Raw genomic sequence first — 17,446 nt, forward strand, 5'->3', positions numbered from 1 at the left:
TTGTTTAGAAATAGAGGAATAGTTTTAGCAAATAAATCGAAGTGATACCGTACACTGCAGTAGATCGCAACAAACAGCGCGATGATGACTTGCATTTCATTTCCCATCCTACGGCCGTCTTACCCCACTTACCAAAAAGCTGGCTACGCCCTTGGTGCATAAAGTAGATTTGGTTGGTTATATTAATTGGAAAATCAATAAAAAATATATTGCAGAACCATTTTTTACATAATAACATTTATAATGAATATACACTGCCCCCACTCGTATAACAGTCCCATCTTTGCTGGGTTTCCTGTTCATATGGGACTGTTATGCGAGTGAGGGTAGTACAGTTCTTGTAAAAAAAAAACATTACACCTAAAGCATAAAGAAATGAATGAATCAAAAAGCCACTGTTCCCTTGAATATCTGGAACCCCTATCGCAATCCACTGACTGTGCGCTACCCTTGGGCCGGCGTTAATTACATGGCCAGCATGTTGTAGATTGAGTTTAAAAATAATAAAACAGTGCGAATGCATGTTTGATTGGTGCGACGGAAAGGAAGTGAACCGACGCACAGTGATGCGGCTCCATACAAAAGGTGGCAAAAAGTCTTAACATGCATGATATTCGTTCAAAGCTTATAAAAACTTTATTATTTATTAGAATAAGTTAACTAGAAGTCATGTTGACTTCCTATGGGCCACATTTGCCACTTTCAGGACCGTTCCGGAATCCTGGTTCCCCTGAGGAAGTGGAAAATTTGGAGATTTTTTTTAAAACCCATCTTGCGACACATCGTTTGCCATAATTTTGCAAAATATGTCCACTAGAAGTCAATTCAGAACATTTGGGCCAGGTTGGCCACTTTCAGGACCGTTCCGGAATCTTGGTTCCCCCGGGGGAGTGGACAATTTGGGAATGTTTTTTACCCTCCAACGTCCAATAGGGAACCAATGGAGATAACAGATTTTTTTGAGTGAGAAGCGAATAGTACAACAGAAATGTTCATTTCGCCGAACCGGTTCATTTTACCGATTCATTTTTGAACCGGTAAAAAATATTTTATAATTCCGATTAAAAATCGTTAATTTTTTTTATAATTTATTTTCATGGGAAATTAAACATGAATAAAATGTATTATTTTGCGAAACGGTTTGCTCAACCGGTTCAGTTTTGAACCGGTATAATCAAGCATTTCGTCCAACTGGACTTATGCTGATGTTCTATACATTATGATGATAAACAAGTGGAGAATACATTATTTGTTGGACCGTTTTGTCTAACCAATCTATTTTTGAACCGGTTAAATAATTACAGTATATCTCTTGAGGATAGTTGTTTTATAATCACTTCTTATGGCTAACCTTCCACAAAAAATAAAATAAGTGAATTAGAAAACCGGTTCATTTTCGAACCGGTAAAATCAAGAAAATCATCCCACTAGTAAATGGATGCCCATTCGACAAAAAAAATAATTTTGAGAGCCGGTTAATCAAAAACAATGATTTATGAACCGGTTAATTAATTTTGCTGTCCAGCTTGATAATTGTTAATTTATTTTTATGAACGATTAAACATAGGACCAAATTAAGTGATAAGGAAAGCCGGTTCACTAATCCGATAAACTTTTGAAAAGAATAAAAAAGTTCCGCCTGTGCAGTGTCAGTGTAAAAAAAACATTATTATTTTTGAAGATTGACAGATCAACGAAACTAAATGATTTTGCAAACTGGCTAAAATCAACTTAGTTATGAACCGGTTAAAATAAATAATTGTTCAGTTTGAGAAACGTTGAAGTTCTCCTATATGAAGTTCTCCTAAATGATCAGAAGATTCGTTTGACCGTTACACTTTTGAACCAACTAAAACAATTTCGTACCAGTACTTATTTATGTATTTATTTATATTTTCCATAAATTTCTAATATTCATGAACACAAAAAAATGTTGAATCAATACTAAAAAAAATATTGTAAATAAATATTTTTCGAACAGCTACCGGTAAAATAAGCCAGAGCATAGAGTTATTGGTTAATGCTTGTGGAAGTGGCGAAAATTAGGATCTAACTGAATTAGGCAAAATATCCGATAGAAAAACAAAAGCATGTAATTACTCATTTAGGACAAAAAAAAGTTTACCAGATGTGTGTAATGCAAACAATTACAAAACCTGATATATTAAACATGGATTAATAAGTTCAAGTATTTTGTTTTTTGTTTTTTTTTTTCATTTTAGATACGTGGGTTTACAATTTCGATAAAAACAACTTCCTTCTATTTATTGGCGTAACGTCTCTCTCTCTCTTCTTGGCGTAACGTCCTCACTGGGACAAAGCCTGCTTCTCAGCTTAGTGTTCAATGAGCACTTCCACAGTTTTTAACTGAGAGCTTCCTCTGCCAATGACCATTTTGCATGTGTATATCGTGTGGCAGGCACGAAGATACTCTATGCCCAAGGAAGTCAAGGAAATTTCCTTTTACGAAAAGATCCTGGACCGACCGGGAATCGAACCCGTCACCCTCAGCATGGTCATGCTGAATACCCGAGCGTTTACCGCCTCGGCTATATGGGCCCTGTATGGCGTAACGTCCCAGCTTTAACAAAATCTGCTCATCAGCTTCAATTAAAGTTCTTTAAAGACTTCCGTAGTTATTTACTGAAAATTGTCTATGCCAATTTACCTTTTTATGGCGTTTGACACATTCCACGCGTTACGTTTTGCGCGAATATCAAACTTTTGCTTGTTGATAAATTCATGCCCACCAACTTATCAAAAGATCAGATTTGAATATTAGGGCCCAAAGGGACACCATTGCAATTGAAATTTTAAATACGAAAATATTCTGGAACGGTCATAAATCGAAAACAGACAGCATCAATGTACTCTTGCTGAATACCTGCGCGCATAATAGCTATTTATGTCTTGTCTTAACCTTCCAGGACGCGCGCCATCAAGCAACCGAAACTGCACCGCGCTCGCGCTGTATACGAAAAGCGAGGTTTTTTGGTGGTGTTGTACTTTTTACAACAGCGCGCGCGCTGAAGGGTTAAAATACTTTTCACATATAAAAATGTTAACATTCTACAACAAGCATCGGCTCTGTTATGCGCTATGGTAGCTGAGCCGAAACAAATTAATAGAAATTTCTTCAATGTAGAATTTGAGGAAATGTTGGAAATAATTTAGATATAAAGATGTTTTCCCATTGACCTCTCGTCTATGTATGAGTTGCTTGCATGGCTCCGTAAAGTTTCATGACGTCTGAGCCTTGAAAATAAAAAGTTGAATGATAAAAGATAAGAAATGGAAGCAATACAATCGTAACAATTTGAAGATATAAATGTATCTCCTTTTATTCGCAAAATAAGTAAAGCAATACGCTAACTATAAGCAGGAGGTCAAATGTCATTCAACATAAGGGCTTTCTAGTTGTTTCTTTGCCGAAAAACATATGTTGCGCAAGTTTGCGCAAAATAACCCCTAGGTTTTCTGAAAGCTGACAAAAAAATCTTCAAAATGAATATAGCGTCAAATGTGTACAAATGTGTGCTCATATTTGAAAACTTAGAGGAAGTTTGTTTTTGTTTTTCCATACATTTTATATGGGAGCTTAAATTTCAAGTATGATTTACACCCACTTTAAAGCTCTGGAAAAAAATCAATTTTCGTTCAATCAGCACCAAATTTTGAAAATAGATCATTCAAATGTCGAGGAAAAATGCAAAAATACATTTGAATCAAAATACGTAAGTTGATTTTTCGACTTTTTTCCGCCCTCGCATCACTGTGCGACGACGCAGACTGTGAATGAAACCCTGATGCAGGTGTGTGCAGTGCCAGTGTGCAGTGCATCCATATGCAATGAGATCCTTGCCAGCGCTTGTTGTGACAACCGGTTTTATCAATAATTACCAAATCCCTGCAGAGCCACCCAGATACCGTTCCGTTCCGGCTGTCGACGATCATGCGACGCATTGTCATTGCTCGCACCCATGGTAGCAGCGGGCCCTTATGATGGGGGGAGCGCATATGCATATAAACACAGCGCACTGACTGAATGAGGATTTTGGTTGCTTTTCCTGTGTGACCGGATGCCACAGTCAGTTGTGCACTACTGCATCGGATTTGGGTGATGGCGATTGTGTGATATTGGATGGTCATCGAAATGCGTTGTCCTGTTCAATATCATGTTCATATATGGTGTGATGGAGCAGGGGTTCTGGGTTCGACAGAGGCAGGAGAACTGGATGCAATCAATTGCTGTGCATTTCAAATGTGAAGTTGCCTTCGTAGAGTTTTAATAAACAGAATTGATTTTTTATTATTAATGCATTGCTTTCCATCAGTGAAAATTATGTGGCACAATTATTACACAAAATAAAAAAAACTCTTTTCAATTGGATTCTAATACGAACCCAAACCAATAGCAACGACCTCAGTGGCGAGAAAGGGAATTGCAATTGGAAGTTCGATACTTGGGACTGCCCATCTCTTACTTAAACTAATCGTGACCGGGAGCACCCGGACACTGACCGATCTTTTGAAGGAGCCTGAGTTTGGAATTGGGGTCTCCAGTTAGCCTAGTGGTAAGGCATCGGATCGCCAATCCGGAGACGGCGAGTTCGATTCCCGTTCCGGTCGGGAACTTTTCTCGACTGCCCTGGGCATAGTGTATCATTGTAACAGAAGCAATCCGTGAAGGAATCCATGAAATAATTCCTGGAGGAATTCCAGGATGAATTGCTGGAGGAATTCCTAAAGGATTTTTTTGGAAAAATTCCTGCATGAATTTCTGGATGAATTATTCGAGGAATTCATTGACGAATCCTTGCAGAAATTACTGGAGAAATCTTTGGAGGAATCAGTGGAGGCATTCCTGAAGGCATCTTTGGAAGCATCCTTGGAAAAATTCCTGGACGAAGTTCTGGAGGCATTCTTGAAAGAATTATTGGAAGAATTTCTGGAGGATTTACAGGAGGAATACTTGGAGGAATCCCTGGAGACATTCTTAGAGGAATCCTTGGAAATCCTAGAGAAAGCTTTGGAAAATTCCTGGAGAAATCCCTGCTGTAATCCTAGGAGGAATTCCTGGAGGTATCCGTGAAGGAATCCCAGGATGAATCGCTGAAGAATTCCTAGAGAAATTTCTGGTAGAATCCCTAGAGGTTTTCCTGGAGAAATTCCGGAAAAAAATTGGAGGAATCCATGAAGAATTTTAAGAGGATCTTCTGGAGAAAAAATCAGAGAAATTTTTATAGTTGTTCCAGGAGAAATTTTTGAAGAGATTCCTGGTAAATTCCAGAAAAAAAATCATGAACAAAAATCTGTAGAAATCGCTGGAGGAATTTCTCGAGGAATTCCTGGAGGAGTTCCGGGAGAAATTTCTTCAGGATTTACTGGAGAAATCAGAGCACGAATTCCTTAAAGAATCCTTGCAGATATTTCTGGAAGAATCCCTGTAGATATTCAAGATGGAATTACTGATGGAATTTTTGAAGGAATTAATAGAGGAATTCCCGAAAGAATTCTTTGAGGTATTTTTTGCGAATCATTCCTGGAGGATTTCCTGGAGAAATTTCCTAATGATTTTCTTGAGGAATCTCTGGAGAAATTCCTGGAGGAATCCATGTTTGCATTCCGGGAGGAGTTTCAGTATAAATTGCTGCAGAGTTTTTTGGAAGAATTCACGGAGGAATTCATTTATGATATCTTAGTGGAATAATTAGAGAAATTCCTAGATGAATTCTTTGAGGAATTTCTGGACAAATACAGGGGGTGGCCAAAATGTTTAGGATAGGCAACTTTTTTCCTCCCACAAAAAATTCAACATGCTGTAACTTTTCATAGAGTGCATCAAAAAATCTCAAATTTTGACTGTTTATCAACCTGTTATATGTGCATCATTGGTACAAATTTGGGCTCGATTGAATAGTTTTTCACGAAGTTAGAACCGTTCGGGTTAAACACTAATTTTCAGACAACTCATTTTTGAGCTGTCTTATCTTGGAAACCCGTGAACCGAATTGAATGAATTTTTTAACGTTTATCAATAATATATTGATACTTAATACAACGTTATAAAATGTAATATTTTTTCACGGCGAATTAAGTTATACCGGGTTGAAATTTTTACCCATATAGAGGAAAATTAGTCAAATTTACAATACCACACAAAATATACTAAATGTGTTCTCTAATATATCTGATTGAAGATAACTTGAGAACAGAAGTGGAAAATGTTTGGACATCAACACTAAAAATTATTGACATTGACGTAAAAAAATTACATTTTTTCGAGAAAAATCCAAAAAGTGTCTATCCATGATAACTTTTTTCAACGTTCAAAAAGTATCTATGTTTTAATAGTTTGTGAAGCATTTGTATATTGCTAGTGTACGTTCAAAATTTCATTCAATTTGGTTCACTGTTGTTTGTTTGTTTATTTTCGACACTTGACACCAGGGTGCATTCGTGTCGCAATTTGGTTCACTGGTTTCCGAGATATGATAGCTCAAAAATGAGTTGTCTTAAAAATAGTGTTTTATCCGAACGGTTGTTACTTTGCAAAAGATAAATTAATCGAGCCCAAATTTGTACCAATGATGCACTTATAATAGGTTGACAAACAGTCAAAATTTGAGATTTTTTGATGCACTCTATGAAAAGTTATAGCATGTTGAACTTTTTTGTGAGAGAAAAAAAGTTGCCTATCCCAAACATTTTGGCCATCCCCTGTATTTAAGGCTTCCTGAAGGAATGTCTGGAGGAACTCCTCAAGGAATCAGTGAAGGTTTTTTTTAGCAATTTCTGAAGAAACTCATGGATGAATTCCCGAAGAAACTCCTGGAGGAAATCATGGAGAAATCTATGGAGGAATTCCTAGCGAAATTCCCGGAAAAAATCCGGGAAAAATTCCTTTAGGATTTTCTGGAGGAATCCGTCAAGGAATTTCTGGAAGAATCCCTGGAGACAATATTGGAGGAATTGTGGCAGAAATTCTCAGAGAATATTATGTAGGAATTCCGGCAGCAATCTCTGGAGGTATTTCATGACGATTCCATGGAAGTTTCCCTGGAGGAATGCCTAGAAGAGCTCTGGGAGAAATTGATTTAGGATTATGTGGAGGATTTCCTGGAGGAATCCCTGGATGAATTTCTTGCGAAATTTCTGGTGAAATCCAAAGAGGGAGGAATTTCTGAAGGCATTCCTGGAAATATTCATAGAGAAATTCCTGGAGGAAACAATGAAGAAATTCTTGGAAGGGTTCCGGAGACATTCTTTTAAGATTCTCTGGAGTAATACTGACAGAAATTCCTAGAGGATTTTCTAAAAGAATTCCTGGAGGTACTTCTGGATGAATTTTTGAAGAAGATCACGAAAAAATTGTTGAAGAAATGAATCTCTGAAGAAGTTCTTGAGAATTTCCTGTAGAATTCCCTGGAGGAATCCATGGAAGAATTGCTCGAGAAATTCCAAGAGGAATTCCTGGAAGAGTTCCGGGAGAAATTCCTTAAGGATTTTGTGGAGGAATCCGTGGAGCAATTTCTTGAAGAATCCCTGGAGAAAATATTGAAGAATCTCTGGTGAAATTCCTGGGGGTAATTCTGGAGGAATTCCCGGAGGTAATTCTGAAGAAATTCCTGGAGTATTTACTGGAGGAATTCCTGAAAGAATTATTTGGGGGAAATTGTGGAGCAATATATGAGGCTTAATGGAGAAATTTGTGAAGGAACTCCTCGAGGAATTTCTGATGGAATTTCTGGAGGAATTCCTGTAGGAATTTTTTTAAAAATTTCTGAAGAATTTTTTTAACGAATCCCTGCAGGAATTCCTTGAGAAAGTCCTAGAAAAAGTTCTGGAGAAATTCTTGGAGGAATGCAAGGAGGCAGGGTTCCTGATTTCCACTTTTCATCTTCTTCCCCATTCGAAGACAGTCAGCAGCGAACGGTTGTCGCTAGAGTTCGTGTGTGTGCTTGTCAGCGACGACAGCAAACTCCGGCGAACGGTGGGAAGCCACACTTGGAAATTATTCATTCGTCCACATTCGCATCGCAAGCGAATGCGATTCGTGAGTGATGCGATTGATATTGTGCATACGAATTATTGATGTTTTCGAATTATTTTCTTTGCAAATCTAGCTTTTCAGCGACAATACAGTAAAAATGTATGCATTACATGCAGAAATTCTCTTCTACTTATGATAATAGCCGCTTCGATCGCTCACCAGTATTCTTCACCATTCGCCATTCATTCATTCGCTTGCGATCCAAACTGCGACGAATGGCAACGAATATTCATGTCAAGCAGATGGCTCATCGCTTCCCACTGGTGATGGGGTTGCGTGTTTGATCGCGACGATCCGTTTGCTGCATCTTTCTCGATTCGCTTCAGCAAAGAGGAGTGAATATGAATGGAGTGAGGCGAATATACCGATCCTTGCAAGGAGGATTCCCTGTAGGAATTCCTCGTGGAATTCCTGGAGAAATTCTAGGATGAGTTCCGGGAGACATTCCTTCAGGATTCTCTGGATGAATTCTGGTAAAAACTCCCAAAGGATTTTTTGAGGAATCCTTGGAGGGGTTCTTGGAAGAATTTCTGGCGCGCTTCCTTAAGAAATTTCTAAAAGAATTCCTGGAGGAATTTTTGAGGAATTTCTGAAGAAATTCATGGATGAATCGTAGGAGGAATCCCTGAAGAAATGCCTTGAGAATTTGCTGAAGGAATCCACGAGGGAATTTCTCGAGGAATTCTAGGAGAAATTCCTGGAAGAGTTCTGTAAAACATTCCTTTAGGATTATTTGGAGGAATCCGTGGATCAATTTTTGGAGGAATCCCTAGAGGAAATATTGTAGGAATTCTGAGAGTGATTCTTAAAAGATTTTTTCTTAGATGAAATTTCAGGAGGAATCACTGGAGGAATTATTGGTGTATTTACCAGAGGAATTATTTGAGGAATTTCTGGAGAAATATGTTAGGCTTCCTGGAAAAATAATGGAATCCCTGGAGGAATTCCAGAAGAAATTTCAGGAAAAAATCCTGTAGAAATTCCTAGGGGATTCCGTGGAGGATTCCCTGGTGGAATATCTCACGGAATTCTTCGAGAAACTCCTGGAGGAATTCCTGGAAGAGTTTCGCGTGAAATTACTTGAGGATTTTCTGATGGAGTCCATGGATGAATTTCGGAGAGAAATCCTTGGAAGCATCTCGGAGGAATTTCTGGAGGGATGTCTGAAGGAACAACTCGAGCAATTTCTGAAGGAATACCTGAAGAATTTTTTTGGGGAATTTTTGAAAAAAAAATATTAATGGATCCCTGAAGATTTTTTTGGAGAAATTGCTGGAAAAAACCTGAAGAAATTCTTGGACGAATGCGTGGAGGATTTCCTGAACAAAATCCTTGCGGAACTTCTCGAGGAATTCTTGGAAGGGTTTCGGGAGACATTCTTGGGGAATTCTGGCAGAAATTCATAGAGGGTTTTGTGGAGGAATGCCTGGAGGAATTTCAGGAGTTCTTCCTCGACAAATTTCTGAAAGAATTCCTGGTGGAATTTCTGGAGGATTTTTTGAAGAATTTTTGAACAAATTCATGGAAGGATTCCTGGAGGAATTTCTGAAGAAATTCCTTGAGAATTTCCTGGAATCCATGAAAGAATCCTTGAAGAAATTTCTGAAGAAATTCCTGGAAGAATTCCGTGAGAAATTCCTTTAGGATGTTATGGAGGTTTCCGTGGAGGAAATATTGGTGGAATTCTGGCAGACACTCATAGAAGATTTTTCCTAGTCAAGAGGGATTTCTTGAGGAATTTTTGGAGTTTTACTGGAGGAACTCCTGGAGGATTTATTTGAGGAATTTCTGGAGAAATAGCCTCATCTTCCTGGAGAAATGTCTGAAGGAATTCTTCGAGAAATTTCTGAAGGAATTCCTGAAGTAATTTCTGGAAGAAGTTTTTGGTGAATTTTTGAAGAAATTCAGTAATGAATCCTTGGAGAAATTCCTGAAGGAATTTCTGGAAAAAATCCTAAAGAAATTCCTGGAGGATTCCGTGGAAAAATTCCTTTAGGATTTTCTGGAGGAATCCGTGGAGGAATTCCTGGAAGAAATCGCTGGTGGTATATTGGAGGAATTTCTAAAAAAAATGTAACATACTTTTAGGATTATCTAGAAAAATTCTGGTTGAAATTCTTAGAGTATTTTCTGTAGAAATCCCTGGAGGAATTTCTGAAGGAATACCTGGAGGATTTTTTGGAGGTATTCCTGTAGGAATTTCTGGCGTTCTTTCTCGACAAATTTCTAGAGGAATTTGTGGAGGAATTTTAGAAGGATTTTTTTAAATAATTCATTTTTTGAAATAATTCCTTGAGAATTCCCTGGATATTTTCTAGAGGAACTCCTGGAGGAATTTCTCGAGGAATTACAGGAGGGATTCCTGGAAGATATTCTTGAGAAATCCCTTTAGGATTGTTTGGAGGAATCCGTGAAGGAAATATTGGGGGGATTCTGGTAGACATTATTAGAGGATTATTTCTAGAAGAAATTTCAGGAGAAATCTCTGGAGGAATTCCTGGAGGTAATTTTGGAGGAACTCCTGGAGTATTTACTGGAGGAATTCCTGGAGGAATTATTTGAGGAATTTATGGAGAAATATATGAGACTTCCTGGAGGAATTATTGGAGGATTTTTTTAAGGGAATCCCTGGAGAAATACAGGCACGAATCTGTGGAGTAATCCTGGAGGAATCTCTGTAGATTGCAACAAGGATTCCGATCAAAATGTTCTATCTAGGAATTCTGACTTAATCTATGGAGTCTTCTCCAATTCTAGCATCACTAATTGTCCAGGATCGAAATACTTTCACAACCACATTATTTTTTTTTATAATTGATAATTTTCTCGATATTCTCTATTGTTTTTTTCACAACCACATTATTTTTTTTTATAATTGATAATTTTCTCGATATTCTCTATTGTTTTTGATACATTAATAAAATTTTATAAGAGTCGAGCTAATGACTTCATATTAAAGTTGCCTTGAAATCATCACCATCCGAAGCCTTCTCCAGAATCCCAATATGAAGTACTTGGCGATGTTAGCACCACAGCATGTTGAAACCCCTTCTTGGGAATTCATATTGCGTGTAACACCATGATTTTTTTGCACCATGATCTTAGGGTGGCCGTATATATGAAAAACAAAAAATTCGAAAAATGCCAAGTCGTACCTCCTAAATCAGTTGTTTTGGACTTTCAGAAGCTACGTTCAAAATTTGAGCAAAATCGGTTGAGCGTAAGGGGGCGCTCCAAACGCTTGAAGTTTGTATGGGAAAACTGGACCAAATGTATGCAGAAATTTTAAGTTTTCGAATTTTGCCGCTAGGTGACGCTGTATGCGTTCAATAAAAAACCCTTTGGTATTATTGTAGGTGACTATATGCCAAAGAACTTTGTCGAAGACCGCGAAGTGATCCGACGGCTGTGAAAAAAGTTATACCCTAGGCAAAGTGAGGGGTTTATTGAGATTTCATTATTGATATTATTCCTTTACAATGTTTACATGTATTGGAAAAACAACAAAAAAGTTTATCCTCACTGTACCTAGGGTATAACTTTTTTCACAGACGTTGGATCACTTTGCGGTCTTCGACAAAGTTATTTGGCATATAGTCACCTACAATAATACCAAACGGTTTGATTATTGAACGCTTACAGCGACACCTAGCGGCAAAATTCGAAAACTTAAAATTTCTGCATACATTTCAGTTTTCCTATACAAATTTCAAGCGTTTTGAGTGCCCCCTTAGGCTCAACTGATTTTGCTCAAATTTTGAACGTAGCTTCTGGGAATCCAAAACAGCTGATTTCGGAGGTAAGAATTGGCATTTTTCGAAATTTTTGTTTTTCATATAAGTGTGGGCCACCTTGAGCATACATGAGCAAAACTTCATATGAATATGAATATGAAAACCCGATTTAATCCACCTATGGTGAGCAGAACCCTTCTTACACTTATTAAAATTATTATTGTATTATTTTTTTTTAATCTTAAGCACTTAACCAATTTTACAGCTCTTTTGTCCAATACGGCACTACGTGAGCGATTCCAATTGGCGGCTGCACTTACACTTTGTACAGCGCCTAAATGTATTCTATTATATTCTTATTCTACTATATCGAACTGGTTTGCCTTTGTGCTGCTTTCACTTTTCTACCCTGTCCTTGGTAGAATGATGAGCACGACGATGAAATGATGTGTGGCTGTTGTTCCTTTTTCCAGTCCGGTTGGGGGTCGTCCATTATGGGTTGCCGTTCGCCGATATCCAATTATCCGGGTCCGTTTGAGCTATGAGAGCTCAGAAGAGGGTCAAGTGCCAGCCGCTCTCGGGGGGAAGAGAAACTGACGAAGTGCCGGGGCTGGGATCGAACCCATGACCATCCGCTTATGAAGCGAACGTGTAGCCACTGCGCCACGGGCCCCGCGAATTATTGTATTATTTGTATTTAACATATTTATTTTGTGTGATGGACCAAAAGTTCTAGAAAATATTGTGGATTTGGCATCTAGTGGATTGGTTTCCAAAATAGCATCATGAACCATGGACTAAACTACCAGAAATTCCAGACACCTTCTAGAATCTTGTGTGAAATATTTAAAAAATAGCTTACATATTATGGAATATTGTATCTTTTCTTAACTGCCAAAAGATCTTGAATCGATTAACAAATGGATAAGAAAATCAGCGAGATACACTTTGTCTAATATCTCTTAATCAGTCGAATAAATTAGCTCCGAAGTACTTGGTATTCATGGTTATGGTGTTAAAAGAACAAAAATAATATATCTACTATGCTAATCAGTTTTGGGATTAGCTAGTTATTTTGGCTGTCCAGTTCTTGCATTTTTCCCACAATATATAAATTCAAAGCATTCATTTAACATATTGTTAGTATGTATTCATAGAATTCCTGTTTATTTGTAATTTATAATTTATAATTTTATTGAAAACAATAACCTGCTAGTATACACTTTATATGAGGTTAGCATTATTGATTGAACAATAATTTCCCATAGATTGGTCAAAAGCTCATGCAAGATAACAAACGAATATAATAATAAAAAAGGAATTTATTGAAATACTCTTGGAAAGATATCTCAGTAACCAAATGTCCAATCGAAATAAAATTTCAGAGCGTTCAACTAGGATGTTGTAGCTCTCATTTGCTGCCAAGAGAACTCAAATCGGTTGACAGACGGCTGAGATATTCTTCAATATGCTAAATGTCAAAAATTTCTCAAAAAGCTAACCTATATATTACTTCAAAGTACTCTTCGAAAGATATCTCGGTAACCAAATGTCCGATCGTAATAAAATTCAATAAGCTTCTACTAGGATGTTGTAGCTTTCATTTGCAACTAAGAGAATCCAAATAGGATATCAGACGGCTGAGGAACGTGCGTGACATTTTTTGTAACATACGCACACACACACATACACACACACACACACACACACACACACACACACACACACACACACACACACACACACACACACACACACACACACACACACACACACACACACACACACACACACACACACACACACACACACACACACACACACACACACACACACACACACACACACACACACACACACACACACACACACACACACACACACACACACACACACACACACACACACACACACACACACACACACACACACACACACACACACACACACACACACACACACACACACACACACACACACACACACACACACACACACACACACACACACACACACACACACACACACACACACACACACACACACACACACACACACACACACACACACACACACACACACACACACACACACACACACACACACACACACACACACACACACACACACACACACACACACACACACACACACACACACACACACACACACACACACACACACACACACACACACACACACACACACACACACACACACACACACACACACACACACACACACACACACACACACACACACACACACACACACACACACACACACACACACACACACACACACACACACACACACACACACACACACACACACACACACACACACACACACACACACACACACACACACACACACACACACACACACACACACACACACACACACACACACACACACACACACACACACACACACACACACACACACACACACACACACACACACACACACACACACACACACACACACACACACACACACACACACACACACACACACACACACACACACACACACACACACACACACACACACACACACACACACACACACACACACACAGACATTTGTTCAGTTCGTCGAGCCCTGTGGGCCTCGGATCGAAAGTCGTTTTTTCGAGCGGTATTTATACCCTTCTTATGGGTGTAAGAAGGGTAAAAAGGGCACGTCCACGCAATTTGTGTGATGAGCTAGAAAAGCTAAATAGTGATCACCGTGATCACTTACTATAGTATGGACTCAACACTGAAAACTAAATATTCAGAAATGGTGAACAATTTTATACAAGAAAGTGTATCAATTTCAAATAATAACTTTTATAGCAGAATGCATTCTAAAGAATTAAGACCATGGCTTGAAATAAATACAATCATTAAAACATTCGATCAATTTTCCATCGGCTTAATGTTCCAACTGATTTTATATGCTCCAGTGTGGCAGCTCACCTTTTGTCTCGCAGTCATACTGCATTGTCATAATCAATGCAATTATTGATCAAATTCGGTTTGCTCGCAATTACACGCAAGTAATTATGACATTAAAAATAATTCCGCGTATCCAGTCGCGGAAGCCCTGACAGCATCAACAACTCTGCTGAGCGCATTTGCAACCATAACCCCCGGGAGCCGGAAAGTGTCAGCCCACCCATCGACTTACCACCGGTAACCAGGGAGTATAAAATATGCAACCGCGCGCCACCACTGCACTGACTCCTTCACGCTTCAATGGTCTCCGGTCGGGCGGCGTCGTCATCGTCGGATGGGGTGGCATAATTGATCCTTTTTTTCGTGCCAGCCCTCGAACCAGGTTCGAACAATGCCCTCCCCCTTTCCGGATGCTCCACTCGTCTGGCACATTCCTCGGAACCGGAACAGCAGGGACGAAATTTGATTATAATTCCGGCCATCCGAGTCACTCTCGCCGCGGTCCCTGGGTGGAATTACTGGTGTAGAACATTATGGCGTGATTCGATTCCGTCCGGTGAGTGCAATGCAAATGCGTTGCTCATCATCATTGTCATTAATATCGGATGCTGGTCGGTTGTGGAGGGGGCATCACGGGCGTAGCAAGGGATGTTGATTGGGTTACACTTTACAATCCGGATATTAGGATTTGTCTGAAGAGATTGTTCTATCATTTTTTCAAAACGTCGAAATATTCTATTTTGACATCAAAGAACAAAATAATGAGCGTTCGTTTTCGATCATGAAAATATGTTTATGTTTGGGTTCCCAGTTACGCCTCTGAGCCGGGTTCGAACCTGGAAGAGGGGGTTGACATAAAACACAATGAACCTGGGTTATTTTAGCGCTGATGTTGGATGACAAAGTCGGAGAGGGCGAGGCCAAGGGGCGGGCGGTAACAAAGCGGATCGATACAAATTTTAATGCAATTATTTATCTTTTGTCTCGGGTTGATAGGTGATATTTAACATTATTCATTTAAGCGTGTTTTTTGTTTGGCGAACGGTAATGCGATGTTTGCTCGCAGTAGCGGAACATTAATTGGTTTTATTTTAATTTTCCCGAATGGAAACAATATTATCGATCCAATTGCGCGCAGACCTATGTGGGGATGGCAAACGAAAAAAAAAAAAACAGTTGATTGATATTCAGCCATACATGAAATGGTAACTATGTTCACTTTTTACTTACTTTGTTGCATTTCCATTTGATTTTACAGATAACGATACATTGGATTCATCATACAGGAGAGACGAACGATGGACTTTTTTAATGCACGCTGTGTACTTAATTACTGCTAGTCAATACGATTAAATAAGGTAGTGTATAAGTAGTGAATAAATTAACTACTTCCAAATTATTAACAACTTGATTGGCTTTGGGTATGGGGATTATGATGGTGACGAACATTAGTTTAATTTGAGCGAATTAGTCAACTTTAATGTATTCTATTTCCGAATGAATGGCATGCTGAATTATTCCGCTACGGCTCTTTATTAAAAAAAAAAAAGAAAACGCAATGGAAATATAAACGTTTTGATACCTCCAAACCCCACCATGGTTCTTCGAATATATTTGTTAACTTTGATCCCTATCACGATGTCAGAATGTTCTAAGAAGGAAACTCATCCTGGAAGTTTCTCAAGGATTCAACCCGGTATTTTTGTAGTTTTCTCCTCAGTTCTTTCAAGAATTGCTAAGATTCCCTCAGTTTCTTTAGAAATAACTGTCGGAATTCTTCCAGGAATTTCTTTCAAAATTCTTTCAAGGATTTCTTGTGGAGTTCGTGGAAAGATTCAACAAAAAAAAAAACTCTGAAGTGCTTTTCTCAATTCTTCCAGACATTCATTTCGGAACTACTTCAACGGTTAAATTGGGAATTATTTCAGAGACTTTAATAAGGAATTCTTCCGAAGCTCTTCCAGAGATTTCTACCCGAACTCTTTCTAGGTTGAAGGACATTGTACGACTTTTTGCATGACAATGTTTCAAGATATCTTACTTGAAAATGTTCATGGATTCTTTTCGGAATTTTTCATTCCCAAGTTAGTACTGGAATTTTTCCTGTACCTAGTCTTCTAAGTGTTATCTTTGAAATTGTTTCAAGGGTTTTTCCCGGGATTCCTCCAGAAATTTTTCTCCGGTCTGTTTCTGGATTTTTCCAGGAAGTCTTGTAAATATTCCTCTTAAACTTCTTTCAGGCCTCCGTTCTCGGTATTCTCTTAAAGATTCCTCACGGATTTTTTCGGAATCTTGTCCTATAACACTAGTTTACAAAATAAAACGAAAGTCGTGAACTTCTGTCAACGACCAAAATTTTTGAAGCACAATTTAGCACTGATTTCTAAACCGTGAAGAAGAAAAGTTTTTGAGTTTTAGCTCAATATTGAGTTTAACAACTTTTTAAAATATGGAATTAACTAAAGTTCAAATATCTTGCGTTTTGTTCAACCAATTTTAAATCTTTTTCCATAAATTTAAAGCTGAATGTAATATCATCCAATCATCCGAATGCAGGTTTTGCGTCAGATTGATGAAATTCAAGATATTGGCGAGGTTTAGGTCTCTTGAAACTTTAGCAAAATTTCCAAAAAATATATGAAGAAATGTATTTATTTTTTCAATAAAAAAAACAATTTAAAAAATCTTTCTCATTGTTTATTTGACATAGGGTG

The 17,446-nt window shown here is 38.3% G+C and overlaps 1 long non-coding RNA gene across 2 annotated transcripts in view; it reads left to right on the plus strand.

The window, feature by feature from the left end:
* Positions 1-17,446, plus strand: part of LOC115264953 (uncharacterized) — a 480,170-nt gene that overhangs the window by 301,911 nt on the left and 160,813 nt on the right. For both annotated transcript variants that reach the window (XR_009997626.1, XR_009997625.1), the window contains exon 4: positions 15,991-16,090. This is a non-coding gene — a long non-coding RNA (uncharacterized LOC115264953). The remainder of the gene's footprint in view (positions 1-15,990; positions 16,091-17,446) is intronic.

The sequence above is a fragment of the Aedes albopictus genome, chromosome 2 (assembly GCF_035046485.1).
Source record: "Aedes albopictus strain Foshan chromosome 2, AalbF5, whole genome shotgun sequence".
Lineage (NCBI taxonomy): Eukaryota > Metazoa > Arthropoda > Insecta > Diptera > Culicidae > Aedes > Aedes albopictus.